General features: G+C 49.9%; 1 protein-coding gene across 1 annotated transcript in view; it reads right to left on the reverse strand.

Moving 5' to 3' along the window:
- The window catches only part of NFASC (neurofascin), a 126,227-nt gene extending 123,230 nt beyond the window's left edge, over positions 1-2,997 (reverse strand). The window contains exon 1 of the mRNA XM_087827850.1: positions 2,832-2,997. The gene's annotated coding sequence lies outside the window, so the exon portion shown is untranslated. The remainder of the gene's footprint in view (positions 1-2,831) is intronic.
- Positions 2,998-20,822: the final 17,825 nt, after the last annotated feature.

Consider the following 20,822-nt stretch of genomic DNA (forward strand, 5'->3'; position numbering starts at 1 on the left):
AACCTGGGCGAGCAGCAGGAGACAGAACTACTGGCACTGGGCGCATGAAGGCCTGGGCCCCAGTGTAAGACAGTCTGGGGTGGGGGTGGCACAGAGACCGAAATGGCCACATGCCCTGGGTAGAGGGATCTTCCTCTCTTCCTCCTGTGCTGAATGATTTCATGAGTGAGTTTATTTATTTTCACAAAGTCCAAGAGGCAGGCGCTATTAACATCACACCCGACAGACAAGGAAACTGGGAGTCACCGAGCTAGGGGTGGAACTGGGACTGGCACCCAGGCAACCTGGCTCCGCACCCACGTGTCTGACACTCCACCACCACCTGCGGGCTGCACCCACACGTCACTGCAGCAAGTGAAGGGAGAGGAGTCTGCACACGCGGCACACACGAGCACACACACACACACACACACACACAGGAGCACACACACACAGCCCCCAGCACATTCTTCCCTGAGGCTGAGGACTTCTTTCTGGGTGAAGGAGGCGCATCTGACAGGAGGGAGGAAACAAAACCCCATTAACCCATAGGCCGCTCCAGAGCTCCCAGTGTGGTTTCCCTCTGGCTCCCTCGCCCATTCTGGGGAATTCTCCAGCCTCCTGGCCTTTTCCCACACCCTAAATCCGAGCACTCGGTGGGCCCAGAAGCTGCTGTGTGTTACTGCTGATGGTCCAGCACCTTCCATGGACAGGCCACTGAGAGGAAATCCCTCAAGTGGTGGTTATCCACCTGGAGTCCAGCCTACAGGAAGAATTAGATGCTTCTTAAAGGTCCCCAAGGAAGACGAGCCCTCTCACTGCTGGGATGTCTTTCTTTGCATCTGACCTCACTCCTTCCTGTGGCCACCAGAACAATGCGCGCTGTGGCCTTCTACTGGGAGGCAATACGACATAAGCGCTCGCAGAGATTAGGCTCCGGGGCCGGATGGGCACCTGGCTCAGTCGCTAACATTGCGGTGGGACTTCCTTGGTCTCAGTTTTATAGACTCTAGAAGGAGGGTAGCATAGATTGTCGGGAGGTTTACGTGAGAGGACCGACGTCAACTGCTCAGACCAGTGCCTGTCCCAGAGCAACCTCTGAATGAACAGTCACGACTGTTACAGTGGTGGGGTTGGTGCTCCCATCGCTGGGAAGGCACCTTCCTCCTGGTCTACCATGAGCCTACAGCCTCAGAGAAGGGAGTGTCCACAGCATGACTCAACCTGCCTGCCCCTGTGAGGAAGACCCCGCTACAACAACTGACAACCATAAAACAGAGCCAGTAGGATCCCCCGAAAAGCATGGTGGAAGGTGCTGGGTCATCCCCCCAGGCCAGGTGCCCGGCGGGCTGAGATGGTTGGGTTGACCACATATACCCCCACCCCCACCTCCAGCTGTTCCACCAGCTCTCACTAAGTAAGTAGAAGAGCATCCAGCCCAGCAAATACATCGCAGACACAGTGCTCTTAGGAACATGCAGATGCTTCTAAGAATAGTCACTGCTTTCAGACTGTGGGAGGCAGGGGGTGGGGAGGGAGTGTCCACAGAATCTCTAATAGTGGGGGACCCAAGGAGGGGGATACACTGTTTGCAGGGCCTCCCCCTCACCCCACAGCTGGGGACAGGCCAGGGTGGGCAGTGCCGGGATGCTTGTGCCCAAGGAAGCTGCACTGTTTGCTCTGGGCACAGGGGTGTAGGAGCAGCCTGACACTCTGTCCGGGGTGGGGGTGGGGAGTTCTGGCCTGCCTTGGGGAGATTTCCTCTTCTGGTTTGAGCCAAGGATGCAATGTTCCTCCAATAACCTAGAATCAGCCCATTCTGGCTCTAATACAGCCTCAAGCCTTCCTGGGTTAAGTAGGGTAACTGAATCTTCAATCCAAACAAAAGTTTAAAGTCACTGGGTCCAAACCCCAGCCACAGGAAGCCCTGTACCCATAAGGAGGGCAGGACAGACTGTCCCGACCACTGGCCTTCTTTTCCCTCCCAACTCACGGCCAAATCCGCACACATCTTAGAGCTGTCTCGAGATGTAAGGGTCCTAACTCAGGGTAGCCCTGGGCCAGAGCCACTTGCAAAGGTCAAAGCAGGGAGCATCAGTTCCTGATGGAGCCAGGTGACCAAGGCCTACCTGGGCCCTGGCTTTCTCCTTGCTCTGGCTCAGCACTAAGTAACAGAGAGCAAAGACCCTCTGAACCAGGACCTGCTCTCCATCCTTCTAGAGCAAAATCATCCATCCAGCTGAGAGCAAAATCACCTCTTCTTATTTCTTCCCAACCCAAAGCTCTAAATTCCTAGCCGGAGATCCAGAGATATATAGACTGAGAGGGCCAGGCTAGGCTGGAGAGAGGGCTGGTTAGTGATGTTGGAGACCACAGCAAAGGGCTGAAGGAGAGAAAGGGAGAAGCACAGCGTTAATGTGAGCAAGACAGAGTCAGCGCGGCCTTTGCAATGAGATACACGGCCTTGAGTTCTCCCTCTGCCAGATGCTCTTCGGCATCTTCCTTTCCCAGACACCTTCGTGCCTCAGACCAGAGCTCCCCTGCCCACCCACATCCAGGCTTGGAGCCTTGTCCCCTGCCTCTCTTTTAAATTTCAGCTCATTCACTATAGTCGCTTCTCTGCCTTCTAGCCTGCTGGCTTCACATTCCAGATCCTAACACCAACCTGGGCCACTCCCTGGCTAGGAAGCTTCTTGCAGACCTTATAAATTCCAGCATCGTCAGGAAATTACGCACAATCTAGCACATGCCCCGTCAGAGCCATTGAAAGCCAAAGCGGAAAGACTCACCTGGAAAGGGGGATGGGGGAGGGACAGGAGGTCAGGAAATAGGATAGAGTTGAGCATCCCTACCTCTCTCCTGATGGAGTCGTGGTCCAGTTCATCCAGCGTCTTCTCAGTCTTCCTCCATGGGGACGAGTGTGAATGGAAAGCTAGGCGCTTCTGAGACCCCGGGCCATCCAGCGGACAGATGTGGGCCTGAGCCAAACCCCTTGGATGCTGACCTCAGAGCAAACACAGCAGCCCTGCCAGAAGTGGAATCGAAATAGTCCCTGGTTTCCTAGCTCCCTGCCACGCCCGCCTGCCACCTCCCCAGCCCTCCGTGGCATAAACAGGGCTTTATTATCTCGAGCCCACCAGGTCCTCTGAGAGTGCTGTGAATGGAACTCCACACAATACACCCGTTTATTAATAACCACTCGCCCCCCACACTCGGGCTTGCTCACTCGCTCACTGCTGGGTCCCCCTCATGCATAATGGAGGAGTTGTTCGGCCCATGACACAAGCCAGGCTGTGCTGCTCAGGCTCCAAGGGAACAGACGGGGAGAGGTACCAGGCCGGGCCAGGCTCCTCGAGGAAGGGGTGGGCTGGGGAGCAGATCCCCCAGTTAAGATTCGGAGACGTAATGTTTTGTGGGGGAGCAGTGTGGCATGGGTGGTACCAGCCCCCCTCACAGGCACGCCCCACACGAACCCAAGCCAGTGATGGCAGCGGGCGGTGTAACGTTTACCCAACACCCATCCTGCCTGTCCAAGGCCGTGTGCTGGCCCCGAACAGGACAACAGCTCTCCACAGCTTCAGATTCAGCCCACTGGTCCGCCTCTGCTCCGAGGCCTGGGGGACGCTTCCACTCGACAGCCTCCACGTGTCCGATTACAGCCATGGCAGTGGTCCTCACCCCTCCAACACTCCAAGTTTTCTCCAGGGTAAATAACTCCAGTCCCCTTAGTTGTACCTTATGGAACTGTTTCCACTCACTGCTCTGTCCTGTCTCCCCCACCATGCTCAGGCTTCAGTGGATCAGGCTTCCTCTTACTGTTGGGCCCAGTCCTATCCTGCTGCTGAGTGGACTTGATAACATCCTTCTGAAGGACAGCTGGAAACACATCAAAAAGTCTCAAAAATGCTTATGCCCTTTGTTCCATAAATTCCATTGCTGGGAGTAGATACTAAGTAAATAATCAAGGATAATTATAATATTGGAGTCACACAAATGTTCATCAGAATATTGTTTATATTGGTAGAAAGTTAGAAACCACCTAAACAGCCACCACTAGGGGAAATGATAAATAAACTATGGCATGTCCGTGGTTTGACAAGCAGGAGAGTGTGGAAATAAGGGTGCTAGAGCCAGATGAACTGGGCTCTGCCATTTATTGCTTTGTTACCTTGAGCAAGTTACTCAGCTTCTCTGTGCCTCACTCTCTTTATTTGCGTAATTGGGATACTAATAAGAGTATCGACCTCAAGTTACAAAGAGTCAGTGCCTGACACATACGGTAAATGCTAAGAAAAAATCTTTCCTTCTTAATACTGTCATCAGCAATGAAATATTATATAGTTATTAAAATGATGAGATAATATACAAGAATATTTTAGTCATATGAAAAACTATTATGTGAAAAAAGCAGATTACAAAAAGAGGGTAAGAATGGCTCTCTCTGGGAGCTGAAATTGTGGTTAATTTGCATTCTTGCCCTTGTGCTGATTTCTATTTTCTAAATTTTCTGCAAAGAACATACATTACTTTTGCTAATAAGAAAAAGTATTTGTAACGTGTGGTGCCCAGAGTGGGACATAATTCCTAGCCCTCAGCAGAGGGAGGCCCTGGCGCTGATCGACCCTTCCCCCTTAGCTCTTCTCACCGAGGCAGCCATGCTGGCCAACTCCCCAGAGCCACCTGCAGATAACAGACCCTTTCTCAACCCAGGGACACTGCTCCAGTGGCTATGGGGTGGGACAGGGTGGCAGCCAGAGGGGAGGAATGCAGTGGGGGCAGGGAACTGCCAGGGCCTTGGGTAGCCTGAAAGTGGGTCATATTTGCAGAGGGCAGCTCACACCAGCACAGGATGGCTGTAGCAACAGCTGGCGGGCCTGGGGGAGCTCCATGCTGTCCGAGCAGGCAGCCAAATAGCACTCCCTACATCCACCCCCCACAGGGTCACTCCCCTGCCACCCACAGCCCCCTCCTAAGAAGACTGATGTGCCATGCCCAGCCCACCCACTCCTCCATACCAGAACAGATCAGCAATAAGTGATCTGGGGACTGGGGACTTGGCCCGAGTGTGGCCCGAGACTACAGGGTCAGGGTGGGGCTGGGGGAGCCTGCAGCCCTCGAACTGCATTTGTTAACTGCTGCGCCCAAAGGGTCCAGTCTCATCTCTGGGCGCATAATCTTCACTTCCCAGAATGGAAAGCAAGTTCTATTACAACAGGAAGCTTGCTGTTGGGAAGGATTCTGTCTGAAGTGTTGTTGTTTTTTTGTTTGTTTTCACCTGAGGATATATTTTCCATTGATTTTTTTTTTAGAGAGAGTGGAAAAGAGACAGGGAGAAACACAGATATGAGAGGGACACATCAATTGGTTGCCTCCTGCAGGGGCCCCGACCAGGGCCCGGGGATCTAATCTGCAACTCAGGTACATGCCCTTGACCAGGAATCGAACCCTCAACCCTTCTGTGGTGCATGGGCTGATGCCCTAACCACTGGGAACACCAGCCAGAGCTATCTGAGTGTTTAAACAGAAGCTGGTGAACCCTGTCAGAGGAGCCACAGAAACCCGGGCACTGAGGGGGATGCTGGCTAGGAGCGCCTCTGAGGCCCGCCAAGCACTGAGACCCCAGTGCCACAGGCTGGGAGCAACCATCAAGAAGTAAGTTACTCGAAGTGCGTCTAGGAGGAGAACCTGAGGGTCCCCGGAACGGCGTAGCCTGAGGCTGGGCGAGGCTCTGAATAGCCGAAATGATCTTGAGAAAGAACAAATCAGGCACCCGTATCTCCTAATTTCAGAACCTACCATAAACTATAGTAGTCAAATGGGTGTGGTACTGGCTTAAGAACAGGTAAACCAACGGACTAGAATTGAGAATCAAGAAATTAACTCATATCCTATAGCCAATTGATTTTTGACAGAGTGCCAAGTCCACTCAATGAGAATGATGCTTGGCCCCGCCGGTGTGGCTCAGTGGGTTAGAGAGTCATCCTGTGCATGAGAAGGTCTCGGGTTCAAGTCCCAGTCAGAGCACATACCTAGGTTGTAGGTTCAATCCCTGGGCCCGGTTGGGGTGCATACAGGAGACAACCAATGGATGTTTCTCTCATATTGGTGTTTCTCTCTCTCTCTCCTTCCCTCCCTTCCACTCTCTGTAAAAAAAATCAATGGAAAAAGTATCTTCAGGTGAGGATTTAAAAAATATATATATGCTGGTATAACTGGATTTGCAAATGCAGAAGAATGAAGTTGGCCTCCTATCTCACACCACATATAGAAATAAACTCAAAATGGATCAATCAACAACCTAAATATAAGAACCATAAAACTCTTAGAAGAAAACTACAGGTAATCTTCATGGCCTTGGGTTTGGTAATAGTCTTAGATGTGAAACCAAAGCACAAGCAACAAAAGAAAAAATAGGTAAACTGGACTTCATTAAAATTTAAAGCTTCTGTGCATCAAAGGGTATTATCAAGAAAGGGAAAAGACAACCTGCAGAATGGAAAAAAATATTTGCAAATCACACATATGACAAGGGTTCAATACACAGAATATAAAAAGAACTAAAACTCAACAACAAAAAAGACAAGCAACACAATTTTAACAAGGCCAAAGGATTTGATAGACATTTCTCCAAAGAAGTCATAAAAATGAATAATAGCAAATGAAAGGATGCTCAATATCACTAGTCATTAGGAAAATGCAAATTAAGCCATAATGAGTTACCTCTCCATACCTACTAGGATAGCTATCACCACTAAAATGGAAAACAACAGCCCTGGTGAGGATGCTGATATTGGAGCCCTCTACAATGCTGATGGGGATGTAAAATGGTAAAGCCACTGTGGGAAACAATTTGCAGTTCCTCAAAAGTCAAACATAAAATTACCATACTATCCAGCAATTCCTACCCAAAATAGCTGCATACAAGGATTCAGATCCTTATACACCAGTGCTCATCAAAGCATTCTTCACTGTGACCAAAAGGTAGAAACAACCCAAGTGTCCATCACCGGATGGGTGGAAAAACAAAATGTGGTCTATCCATACAATGGAATATTATTCCGTCATAAGAAAGGAGTGAAGTTCTGGTACATGTTACATCAATGAATCTTAAAAACATTATGCTGAGTGAAATAACCCAGAAACAAAGGGACAAATATTGTATGATTCCACTTAGTATGAACGATCTAGAATAGAATTCACAGAGAGAGAGTAGAAGAGAGTTTACCAGGGGTTAGAGGGGACAGGGAATGAAGAGTTACTGCTTAATGGTTACAGAGTTTATATGTGGGGTGATAAAAAAGGTTTGGAAATACAGTAGTGATGATTGCATAACACTACGAATATACTAAATGCCACTGGACTGCATATTGAAATTGTGAAAATGGCATATTTCATTATATATACATATATATCTATATTCTCTGCAATATAAAAATTTTTGAATCACCACAGCATCCTTCTCTGCTTTGCTGTCAAACCCATCAATACCTGACCCCAAGTAAATAATTGCTGGAACAAAGGAGACAAAGGCATGAGACCGTTTCCAGAAGTGGTATTTCCCCAGAGGAAGGCATTCTTCAGACCTGGGAGTGAGTTACTGTGGCGATGGACTTGCAGAGGGATCTATTCTTGGCTCTGAAATTCTGCTGACCTTGTCATCCACTTCTCGGGCCTGGTTGTAAAATGGGGACAGTGCCACCAGCCTTCAACCTGGTTCTGAAATCTCATCAGAAAGCGACTCCACTTCTCTAACCCTTCACTGCTGACTTCAGCTTTTTGAATGAGCATTGTTCTAGTGGCTTTGCCCAAACCTTCTCTGCCAGACATCCAAAGCTGGCTAAATATTTAACCCTTAAAGGACAGCCCTGGATTGTCCGGGCTACGGCAAGAGACATGCTGTTTTTAAATTTTTAAAGCTCAACTCAGCAAGACACCAGGTCACCTGTACTTCGCACCAGCCTCCCTTCTCCTCACGCTGCCCCCCAGTGGAGAATCATCAAAATGCAAAGTCTTCGGGATCCCTCCCCTGCCAGCCTGGTGGCTGGGATAACCCAACTGCCCCACTGACCCTTAAGAAGACCGGGAGCTTGTTCTAAGCCTTTGGGCTCCTCCCCGACTCCTCTCCTCCCCAGCAGCTGGGCAACATTATTTTGTGTTAACCACCTCAACACATTCCCAGGTTGTATTTTTGGACTTCATCTCCCTAAACCTCCTAAAATGCATATCTTTCTTTGATTTCCTGGAGGTGTACGTAATTCAATAACCACTCACATTGTCTTTTTATTGTATGCGTATAAAGCTTTCTGACTGATCTTTTAAATGAACACACCAGAATTTACACATTGAAATGAGTGCCGTCTCTTCAAAGAAATCCCCTCGGGAGGCTGCATGCATATTCCAACAACTCAGCGCCTGCGCTCAGAACATTCCTGAAGCTGCTTTCGGAGCTGCTTTCAAAGCCGGTAGCATATTTCTTTGATGGGCCCCATGGTGGCACATTTTTATGCTGTAAGGGAAGACTTGGGTGTGTGTGTGTTTTTTTCTTTTCTTAAACTGGAAGATGGAGGCAAGAATAGGAATGATGTCGCTGGGAATACTGTTTAGTGTCAAAGTCAGAGAAGGAGCACAGAGGAAAGGTCTCTGAAGACTGCTGTTAGGGAGGGTGAAGCAAGGCTCCGAGCTGGCTCCACCACAGCCCCCAAATGGTGCAGCTCTGGAGGACAGGTCGGGTAAGGCAATTAAAATCACTCCACTGTCACCACGAGATTCCTTTGTTGTGTCCACACATGCCATGTCCTCACCAGGAGCTAAGAACTAGAAACTATCCAAAAGTGGCTGCCAAAGGTGAGAGCCTGGAGTGGGCTTAAGGAGCAGGCTGCTCCCTCTCTCAAAAGGAGACAGACATTGTAAAGAAGTGCGAAAAGTCTGGTGATTCCTCCATAAGTGAGACATTGAATTACCACGTGACTCAGAAATTCCACCCCCAGGTGTAAACCCAGAACTAAAACAGGTGCTTAAATAAAAACTTGTGCACAGACATTCATAATAGCACTGTTCACAAGAAACAACTCAAACATCTACCGACAGATGAATGGATAAACGAAACATGGTACACAGATGGTAGAATATTATATAGCCCTAAAAAGGAATGAAGTACTGACACAGGCTACAATGTGGACAAACCTTGAAAACATTATGGTACTGAAAGAAGCCAGACACAAAAGGCCACATATTGTATGAGTCCATTTACATGAACTATGCAGCTAGGCAAGCTGGTAGAGACAAGAACGGAGTAGGGGTGGCTAGGGGCTGGGGGAGGGGAGATGGGGAGTGGAAGGGAGTTTCCTTTGGGGGTGACGAAAGGGTTCTGGAGCTAGGTAGAGATGATTGTGTACCACACTGTGAATGTACTAAATGCTACTGAGTTCCACATTTTAAAATGGCAAATTTTACATTTGTGTGTTTTACCACAAAGAAGAAAAAGACAACTGAAGAGGGCAGAATTTCCATGCTAATTTCTGGCTGGAGAGAGGTATGCGGAAGGCAGAAGCCCTGGCCCTGGTTGGCAGCGTTCACAGGCCGCAGTGCTGAGATTGTCACAGGTAGGCGAGAAGGGTGGTGCAGGGTCACTGGCCCACACACCAGAGACAGCCAGCCATGTGCCCTGGCCCTTCACCACAGCAAAACTATCGAACTCACAAAACACACTTTTCAATGAGGACTCGAGAGAGCCAAGTGTGGAAAAGTATCCCCTGTGGGGAGAAGCGGGGGCATTTCTTGAGATAAGCCCAGAGGAAGACATTTCTAATACAGCTGGGTTTCCTGTCCACTCTAATCTCTGGGGCAGCATCAGGACCATCGGATTAGGACATCACTGCTATCTCTCTGGGCCATCAGCGCCCTGAGCCGCTGGGCTGAGGAGGGGGGCAGGGCAGGGGCTGTCCTTGCCCTGGAGATAAGGCTCTTCCACCAGCAGCTGCTTGTCGAGAGGGCAGCCCAGGCCATGCTTCTCTGCAGGACACCCCTCTCTTCCCTCTCATCCCCGCGGGGGGCCCACAGATGCTCCCGGGCATGTCTGCACCCCCAGCTCCAGGTCCATCAGGAAACACACACCAGCCAGGCAGCTGAAGCTGGTCTCCAACCTCCCCAGCGCCCTGGGCAGCCTCCAGCTTAGGGGTATGTTTTCTTAATCTTTGTGCATGAGGGTTTACAAATTCAGAGAACAGACAAGACCCTTAGCAGCAATTACAAGCCTAATAACATTAAGTCTTAAACAGTTATTACAGGCCCAGATCCCTTATTAGTTGTGACAGCCAGTGAATCAAGGGAGCAGTGATAATGCGTATGAAAAAATAACTTTAAAAATTCAATGATCTCAATTGCCGAGGCTCAGTGCAGCTGTTGGGCTTAACCAGCCTCCGGGAGAGACCGGGAGAGATCCACGTGGAAGCCAGCATGGTGTGAGGGTGCTTCTGACTCATTCTCTGAGGCCTTGTTCAGACCTCCCTTCCTTCACTGCGCACCACAGCACAAGTGTTTACTGGGTCCCTCTTTGGGGAACCACGGAGCTTACAGCATGCTGGGGATTACAGACTCTGGTTAGCTGCATGCTCCCGGCCTTCTCCTGTCCACCAAGGCCGGGAGGGGGAAGGAAGGAAGGACCAGCTGCTGTAGGCAGTGATGGGCAGAGCCGAGGTGCCCACCGGGGGCGAGGAGCACAAGGTCCTGCCCAGCTGCCGCTCTTGAGCAGACCTCTCTGAGGACAAAGGCACCTAACAGCGAGTGTGGTTAGAAGACAATGCCTCCAACTTGCTCGTAGATGTCGAGAGACCGGCTGAGAAAAAGAAGCACTCTGAGCCCTGGACCTAATGCAAAAGGCGGGCAGACAGAAAGCCCGTGGGACGACTCTGGAGGGTCTTTCCAGAAAGAAAATTCAGGTTATTACCCTGGTCGTCTTTCTGGGGTCACATGGGTGGGGAAGGGGCTGCCACAGCTGCTGTGGGCCCCACAGTGAGAGCAGGCAGGCAGGTTCCACCCCACAAAAAGGCCCCCCGAGACACACACACAAGAGAAATGAGGGGGCAGCGGAGGGAGGGAGAAAGGAGCCGATGAGGAGCAGCAGCTCTAAGAGGCAACTGTCAGGCCAACCGCTCCGAGCTGGCCTGTTGCCATGACGACACCCTCCTGCGTGGTATCCAGGAATAAATTATTGATCTTGGACACTGCTTGCCCGCCTCCCCAAAACCCCCAGTGCCCTCTTTGTTGCCACCATCACTCTCCCCTCCTCCACGGATGTTTGCCTGAGAGTCACTCTGAAGCCAAGCAGGAGCCCAGAAGAATGTCAAGGCCCTTCCCCACCCCAGCCCTCCCAGAGGCTCTGCCTCCCTCACCATTAAGCATCCTTGCTGCTCTGTCCATCTCTTAGGTGCTGAATTGAGCCCCCCAAACTCACATAATGAAGTCCTGACCCCCAGTGCCTCAGAATAGCGCTGAATGTGGACTGAATTTTGACCCTTTAAAGGGTACTTAAGGTAAAATGAGGTCCTTAGGGTAGGTCCAAATCCAATATGACTGGAGAAGATTAGGACATAGACACGTACAGAGGAAAATCCATGTCACACAGGGAAATGACAACCAACCCAGACAGCACCTTGACCCCGGCCTTCCAGCCTCCAGAACTGTGAAGCAATGGATTTCTGTTGTTTAAGCCACCCAGCCTGTGGTACTGTTATGGCAGCTATAGAAAACTAATATACCACCTACGTCGGGCCCCTGAAAGCCAGCTGTCATTTGGGGATGCCTGAACAGGCTGAAAACATCATTTTAGCAGTGAAGCCAAGAACTTTGAGATCACACATGTTCACATAATGGGGCCCCAGGGGTTGGAGCTGGGAGACAGAAGGTACATGAGAGGCAGGTCAGCCCAGCCCAGAAACCAGCCAACAGACCGGGCACGGGGAAGGCGGGGACTGGTCGTGAGGAAACTGCAGCTGTCCTGGGTCCCTCCTCGCTCAGGGAGACCACACAGGCAGCCAGCTTCTCAAGGTCCAGCTCCCTAACTGAAAAGAACCAAAGCTGATGAAGGCAGAACCAGTGTGAGGCATGGCGTGATAGGCACTGGAAGCAGCTAAGGCGCCTGGCCCAAGGTGGGTGGGCTTAAGGACCTATTTTGAGCAGAGGCAGCCCCTGCTGTACTAAGTCCCGTGTGTAGAACTGTGAAGGGTGATCTTCAAGTCAAAAGATAAGCACTAGGGATGTGGAGACTGGACCCCTAGTGCATTGCTGGTGGGAATGTAAAACGGGGCAGCTGCCGGGGAGAAAAGCTTGGCGGTTCCTCTGCAAGTTAAACCCAGACTTACCGTATGACTCCACAATTGCCTCCTAGGTGTACACCCAGAGAGACTGAAAACGGCGACTTAAACAAGTACATGCACGCACATTTTCACAGCAGCACTATTCTCAACATAAAAAAGGTGGAAACAACCCAAAAGTGCATCGATGGCTGAATGAGTAAACAAATTGCGCTGCATACAGAATATTATTCAGCCATAAAGGAAAGGAGTCCTCACACACGACATGCAGCAACACGGATTAGTAAAACCCGGTGAAAGAAGCCAGACACAAAAGGCTACACACTGCATGGTCTCTTTCATGTAAAATGTCCAGAACAGGTAAATCCATAGCGAGAGAAAGCAGATTACTGGTTGCCAGGGAACGGGGAGAGGGGAAACGAGCGACTGCTTGATGGGTCTGGGGTATTCTTCTGGGGAGACGAAAAAGTTTGCAACTACGGAGAGGTGGTGGCTCGCAACACTGTGAATCTACTAAATGTCACTGAATTGTTCACTTTCAATTTGTTAATTTTATGTCATGAGAATTTCCCCTTAATAAAGCACTAAGTATCTGAAGGATCATGCTAGTCTGCCTCTGTGTATGTCTCAGAGACATTTGCACACACGCACACACACACCCCCTTCCGCAGCACTCCTTGGCACTCTCCCTGTCTGCCCCTCACTGATGTCCTTGAAGCCCAGCTTCCTCCGTGAAGTTTGTGTGTGACAGCCTACTCCTAACATTTTCTGTCTGGATATTTACTTTCCCCCCTTCTCTCCCTCTGTTCCCAGCACTCTCAGAAATCTTCTTGGACTTCTTAGTTGATTCTTCCGATTGGACTGTAAACCCTTGAGGGCAGAGGCCGAGTCCTTTCATTCTTACTACGAGCAGGGAGCCAGGGTGGTACACAGCCACTTTGGCTGTGTGGCCAAGGACAAGGTACTTTGATCTCTCTGAGCTTCAATTTCCTCTCATGCAAACAGGGAAAAATGATAATAATTACCTCATAAGTTGTTGTGAGGGTTAATGAGATAAATTATATAAAAGACTGAACAGAAATGGGTTTTTTTTAATCTTCACGTGAGGATATTTTTTCCATTGCGCTTTTCAGAGACAGTGGAAGGGGGAGTCAGAGAGAGAAACATCGATGTGACAGAGACACATGGATTGGTTGCCTCCTGCACGTGCCCCCAACCGGGGCCTGGGATCAAGCCTGCAACCAGGATATGTGCCCTTGGCAGGACTCAAGCCTGAGACCCTTCAGTCCATGGGTTGACGTTCTAACCACTGAGTTAAACTGGCTAGGGCCAGAAATGGTTTTTAAAAAATATTCTCCTTCTGCACCTCCCTCCTTAAAAATTTTTCATGCCCAGTTACATGGATTCCATTTCCATTACCTCACTGAATGGTCCCCAAATATCTGCTGGGTGGCAGGGGCTCCAGGTCCACAGGGGTGAGGCTGGGAGCAGGGACCATCAGCTGGGGCCTCAGGCAGCAAAGGCTGGAGGGCGATAGTGAAATCAAGGCAGAGTAACAACTGTGTCTCTTCTGTGAGCCCTCATAGGAGGCAGCCCTGGGTCAATCCCTCCAGTTCTTGAGTCTACTTGGTTTCATTTCACCTTGGAATTCAAGGCTCCACAATCAGGTATCCTGCAGTCTTCCCCTACTCAACAGATGCACTGTGGCTAACTTTAGAGGTCTCCCACTAATCCTCTCCTCACTCCTAAAGACTTTTCCCCTTTTTTCTCCATGTGTCAAAATATTATTGACCTTTTTCCCTTAATTCTCACCTGAGGATATGTTTTTATATTGATTTTTTTTTTTTTTTTTTTTTTGGTCAGACAGGAATCAAGAAAGAGCAAGAGAGACAGAGAGAGAAACGTCGATCATTTGACTCCTGTAAGCACCCTGAACAGCGATTGAGCCCACAACCTGAGTATGTGTCCTGACTTGGAATCAAACCCACAACCTTTTGGTGTATGGGAGGACCCTCCAACCAACTAAGCCACTGGCCAGGGTAAAATATCACTGACTTTTTAAGGTATAGCTCAAAGCCTGCCTTTCCACAAAGCCTCCCCCAAGGACTCCGGTCAACAATGAATGGCCTTTCTCCGTGATCCCATTGCTATCTATCGGTTCCCAGTTACAGTCAATTACGTTCAAGCCTGGAATGGTGGTGTTGAGTCTTTATCCCCTGCTTGTGTAAATGTTGCTCCTGCATTAAGATTACAAACTGAGGGAGGGACTAAGGCTCACCCTCTGCAATGCCTGCCCAGCACTAACGCTGCCGCTGTGGGGGCGGGAGGAGGCTGTTCCTGGAGTCAGCAGACAGGGCAGATCCGCGCTGCACCCCTCACCCACAGACTGAGCCTGAGTCCCAGGGTCCTCAGCCAGGCTCCCTGTCAGAGTTCCGGCCGCCGTGCTGTAAGGAAGCTCAAATGAGGCTCCGCAGGTAAAAGAACACAACAGAAGATGCACTTCTAAAGCACAGCTCCACCCCTGCCTGATGAGCTGCATGAACGGCCTGCACACCAGCCTCCGGGATGCCAGCTTCCCCGAAGATGGTGGGTCTGGAAGAGAGGCTGTCAGCCCAGTGAGGCCGGACAGGGTTCAGTGGGAAACTGCTTCTTACCAAGGACTCCCCAGGGGCTTCCCAGGGGGCTTCCCAGGGGGCTTCCCAGGGGACCAAATGGTTCCTGCCTAGACAGGGTTTGGAGGGGACCGCGGGGAAGCAAAGATTAGGGTTTCCAGCTAAATACATCCTCTCCTGATGATCCCACCAAGAGGAACAGAAATGCCAGGTAAGGCAGACCTGATTCCTAAGCTGAGACTGATTCCTTGTGCCGCAGAGATGAGCAAATGCCTCGGGCAGGGCTGACCAGGCCGGGAGAACTCCAAGGGGTTTACTCCCACTGGACGGCAAAGTGAATGGAGGTGAAAGAACACTGCACTGCTGTCCCAGGAAGGCAGCAACCAAAGTGTTAATCCCAGAGTGGCACACACCCCTGTCCAAGGACCCACCCCCTCCTCAAAGTGCAGCATCTACTGGGAATCAATAGCCAATAGCTCCCTCACTCGGGTAATTAGGTCAGCTTAGAGGATTTCCCAGGTCAGAAGGGGGGAGGCAGCCCCACTCAGCTCTCTCTCTAGCCAAGCTCCCAGGTGCTCAGCCAGTCCCTCCCCCACGACAGCACTCACCTACTGGGTGACTTGCAGGCCACAAAATGAAGGGGCCTGGGTGGGGAAAATGGAAGTGGGTGAAGTTACCTGCACAAAACCTCCACTCGTAGGCCCCTTGGGTGAGCCCACTGCCCAGGAACAGATGAACAGGTCAGACAGAAGGGCATGGGGTGGGAGTGGGGCATGGACAGTCTAACATCCACCAGCCAACAATCCAACTGCACGAGTATGCTCACGGCTAAGTGTAGGTGAGAGCCAGGACGGCAGGGCCCCTCAGAAGGCAGGTAGAAGCCCACCCACTGCCCTGTGGCAGGTTCTCTCCTGCCCCTCTCCCCTCCCCAAGCGTGGATTCCCCAGCCACCATCCATCCAGGAGTGTGCCTGGCTGACCCAGTAGCAGGCAGGAAGGGTGTGTCTTGAGACACTGGGCTGAGAAACTCATTCACGCCCTCACCAGGGGACTTCCTTCTAAGTGGGCAGGCCCAGAGCAGCAGAGACTTCTCTCAACTTGTCAGTGAGATATGGAGGGGCTGGCATGGATTCCACATGATACCAGGAGGTACAGGCCTTGTGAACAGCTGAGCTCGGGACACACACACACACACACCCACACACACACACACACACACACACACACAGTAAGTGTCTCCCCCAGGCAGCGCTAGACGACAAAAGCCTGGCTCAGGGTTATAAACCCTCTAATTTAGTTGGCTTCATTTTAACTGCACCCAAAAATAATATGGGAGCCAGTTATTGAGCCCTGGTATAGAGAGGTGCAGAAAGAAGGCTCTAGGTTGCGGCTCCAGAAGGCCAGTCAAGTCTATATGGGAGACACACGCACACACAGAATAAGCAAAGCTAAAAAGGATTAACATATAAAAATACAAGCTAATGTGATCGTGGGGAACTAAAAGCAATCCTCAGTTATCTGCAGGACAGCTTATTTCTGAGCATGAACACATTCTAGGCTATTTGCATCTAATACAGACTCCAAGTATATAAAAGCATTGTTTTCAGCCTCAACCAAAGAAACATTAGGGAAGATAATCGGTGTGAAAATGACATGCAGTAGATCATTCCTAAGCCAAATGCAGATTATCTGGGCTTTAGGCTCTCCGTGGCATTGTTTCCCAGCTGCTAATGTGACCAGAAAGGCCGCAAGCCAAGACCGGAGGAAGTGGCATTCAGACAGGAGATGTTCTGAGCTAGGTGAGGCCTCAGGTATGTCCTGAGTCCAAGTCCAAAGGCCTTTCCTCTAGTCCAGGTCATCAACACCTCTTCCAAAGGTTGCTGCTTCTTCTCCCCAAACACGTAACTAAAATTCAGATGCCACTGAAGACACACCAGCCAGCTCACCCAGGCGAGGCATGCCCGGGAGGCTGGCGAGAGCCCCAGGGTGCCGCAGCAGTGCTACCAGGAGGCCCAGGTCCAGGCCCCGAGCTCATCCATCCATGGACTGACCTTTACCAAAGACAGTTTTTAGCTGCTGGGAAAGGAGGGGGGAGGGCGAGTACTATCCATTTGGCTGCCTTTGTTTCTGGGCCCCACTGGCAGGATCCAGCTGTGGAAGTCAGAGCAGGCCATCACCCCAGGCCTGGGGTCAACTAGCTTCTGCTTGAGCATCTAAGACAGAACTCACTCTATGAGTCAGGCTCTTCACTCTATGTGGGGGCAGCTCTAATAGAATCAGATGATGTCTAATGTCCCTTCCAAATCTATGATTCAATGATTTTTTTTTTAAGTTTCTTTTTTAAAAATGTTTTTATTGTGTTTTTTTGTTGTTATTGTTTTTAAAGAGAGGAAAGTAGAGGGAGAGAGAGAGTGAAACATCGATGTGAGAGAGAAACATTGGTTGCCTCCCATACACTCCCCTACTGGGGATCGAACCCACAACCTGGGTATGTGCCCTGACTGGGAATTGAACTCACAACCTTTTGGTAAATGGGATGATGCTCTAACCAATTGAGCCACCCAGCCAGGGCAAAAATACAATCTTTAATAGTGCTTACTACATGCATAAATTCACCCCACCCCATTTAGCAAGTGGCACATACTGTCCGATTTAGTTCAGATTAACGAGATAAGAAAAAGCATGATTTGTTAGCACATTTTTAGATGTTCTATATAGTGTTGGGCTTGAGGATCAAATTACATTATAACAATTTCATCAAATGTTAAGGTATGAAAATAGTCAAAAGCTGCTCTTACAACATCAAATTGGAAATTCTTAGCTTTGATGCTTTGTAATTTTAAAATGTTGTTTCTAAAAGAGAGAAGTTTTCAGACTGATTTATATTCACTTCTCTGTTAGGTGTGGGGAGTGTTTACTCCCAGGGAATGAAAATCCACTTGGATATAATTGTCACTTTTCTTGAGTACCAGAAACATCTTGAATTGCTATATAAAAATTCTGGTCAAATGACTACAATCTGGTAACCATCATCTTCAGGCACATTTGTAGAATTATTATTATTATTATTATTACTGTTCTGTTCCTCACCAACTCTACCATATGTTTCCTGTCTCCACTCATGATTCATTATGGATAAACTAAACAATAGATGACTAAGAAAAGCAATTTAAAACCGTGAGGGAAACCACCCTGCAGTCAGCAGTACGCAGCAGGTAACATACCACCCATCTCCTCCGACTCCTCACACCCGCGCACTAGGAGAGCACCAACCTGTTCATATTAAGAAGGGGAAAAAATAGAATAAAGGTATTGACCGGTTGGTTAAAAACAGAGTTTTAGAATCACAGGCTGGGAAAGGAGTCTGGTTCAACCATCGACTGCCTCACTGAATTTTCTAATGAAGAAACTTAGGCCCACAGAAGGGAAGGATTTGGCTGAGGTCACCTGGTAAGTCAGAGCAGAGCAAGAACTGGTATCCAGTTTCCTGGCCAAGTCCTCTCTTCTCACTGAGCACCGGGCAGTGCTAGGCTGGCTCCAGAGCCCACTGGAAGGTACGGTAAGGTCAAGAGGTTGGACAGGAAGAGATGGGAAAGAGTCGCCACTCAATCGGACTTTGTTGCGTCTGCCTGGTTACCCCGCACAGCGCCAGGCACAGCTCTTTTCCCATAGGAGGTCCTTGGCAAATGTTTCTTGGGTGAATAAATGGATGAAATTGTAGCAGGGTCAGGATTTGTACTCCTGGCAGCTCTGACGCTCTGACAGTTTCTAGAAGCTGATAATGACCTTGATGGTGGTGGTATGAGTGAACACCTGCAGGGGTCTCAGCACCAAGCACTCTTCTGAGCACTTCAAGTAAAATAATCCAATGCCCAGCAGAAGCCGATCTAGGTAGGGAAACCCAGACACAAATGGTTGCGGAGGACAAGCCCAAGGATGGGGCCACATCCTCCCACTTTGGGCTCCCCGCACTTAAAACCGTGTTCATAAGCCCCAAAGGGAGACCCCAGAAGCAGGCTGGGAGCAGACACCAATTCAGATGTGTGTAAACACAGCATTTACCCAGGCCAACTGGTCTCCCCAGGGACATGCCTGCCCCCAGGCGCTCCAGGACTCTCATCCCAACCTGTCAAACCTGACTTTTGTACTTTGAACAATGTAGGCTGCTCAATAAATAATGGCCTGCCAGTGTTATCACTGGTTATTTGACTTCTTAACAGCTAGGGCAAAAGTGATCACGTTTCTAAGCTGCAGGTGAAATTCGGAAGCCAGGCTGCAGCGGGGACCAGCAGTGAAACATCCTGACGAGGGCAGCAGACCACCCATGACCCTGTCCTCAAAGCCAGTTTCTAGCAACGACTTTCAAATCAGAAAACATGAACTAAAACACACACATAAAATCTTAATAGTAAGTATACCAAATGCTCAGGGGGTTCTGGGTCTGTTTTATTTTTTTCCACTCCAAATTTTATAACGTTTACGTTTATTACCAGAAAACCAATGTTTAAGAAACAAAATGTATGGACTTAATGTACTTTATTGTATGTTTTACTTTAATAAAATTTACAAAAGAAGTAATGACAAAGGGGACTGTACAGCATCCAACCCCCTGCGGCCCCTGCTAAGGGGTAGTGCCAGTTCCTGGACAGAGGGAGGAGAGGGTGCACTCTCCAGGTTTCCCTTGTTGGGGTTCTGAGCCCCTCTGAGTCTCAGTGTGTCCCTCTGAGAAATGGGCAAATTATCGTTATTTCCAGTGAGTTAGTGGAAGACTAAGGCAAAGCCAGGGGTGAGTCCCCAGGATCCCCAGCACTGCCCTCCACCTGCCTTTGTGTTCACATTATCAACATCATAGCTCTGCCTAATGCAACTGAATTGCTCTGCCCCCGGGGGATCCTGGGAGCTTCTATCCCAGAAGGGGACAGACAAAGCTGGTAACTGCACCACCACCCCTCTCTCCCCAGCCCTACAGCTCCCAGGGAAAGTGCCCTGCCTTCAAGTGGAGATGGAGGTACTTCCCACACCGGGCCAGGGAGGAGTCACTGGTACCTACTGGAATTTTCTCGTTTGTAGAATTTCTGGAGACAAAAGGCGGAAGGGTTAGGGGAGTGGCAGAAGGGAGTCCAGTCTTCTACAACCCCTGACTTCCCAAGCACACCAGTGGCCCAGGGACATAAAGGAAATAGGCTGGAGGACTTTGGGGGAAGGATCCAGGTGGGTCTCTCCACTGCCTCGGCAGCCCACAGGGAGTCAGTAGCCAGGCGGTAAAAGAGAATTAGGCCTGGCCCTGCTTCCTCCGGCCCATCTCAGGCTGGCATCCTGGGTAGGCGGGTGGAGGGCGTGGACAGCAAAGGCAGCCTACAGACAGACAGACGGTGGTGAGAGAACCTGGCCACACGCTGGGAGGCTGGGTTCCACTGGCTTTGCCATCAGGTTGCTGCACAGCTGTGAGCGAGGCCCTTTCTATGCAAATGAGGGACTCATCATGACCAAACCCAAAGTCTCCCCCAGCCCAGACTTCTAAGAATCTCATGAGATGCTCAGGGCTTCCCTGTAGCTGCAGAATCCATCAGCTGGTCAGGCCGGCACCTGTTCTTACTCAGCAGGAGGAAAGAGGTTGGAGGCCGGAGGACAGTGGACTTTGTGCTAGGAAGGATCTGCTCAGCACTTAGGACAGCACAAAGATTAAGAGCTTGATCTGCTGGAAGCAGATGGGATCTGAAGGATCTGAGCTGAAGCCCCAACCGCACAGCTACTGGCTGAGAGACCTCAGGAAAAAGCATCGAGTCCCAGTGCTTCACCTTCCTGTAAAGCAAGGCCACTGAAAATGCAGCCTAAGTGGATGGTGGGGTGAGATCGTATCTACTAAAAGCCCTGAGCACATTTCCCAGCACACAGTAAGCTCTGAATATCTGGTAGCTGCC

This window comes from Miniopterus natalensis, chromosome 19 (genome assembly GCF_054644295.1).
Source record: "Miniopterus natalensis isolate mMinNat1 chromosome 19, mMinNat1.hap1, whole genome shotgun sequence".
Classification (NCBI taxonomy): Eukaryota; Metazoa; Chordata; class Mammalia; order Chiroptera; family Miniopteridae; genus Miniopterus; species Miniopterus natalensis.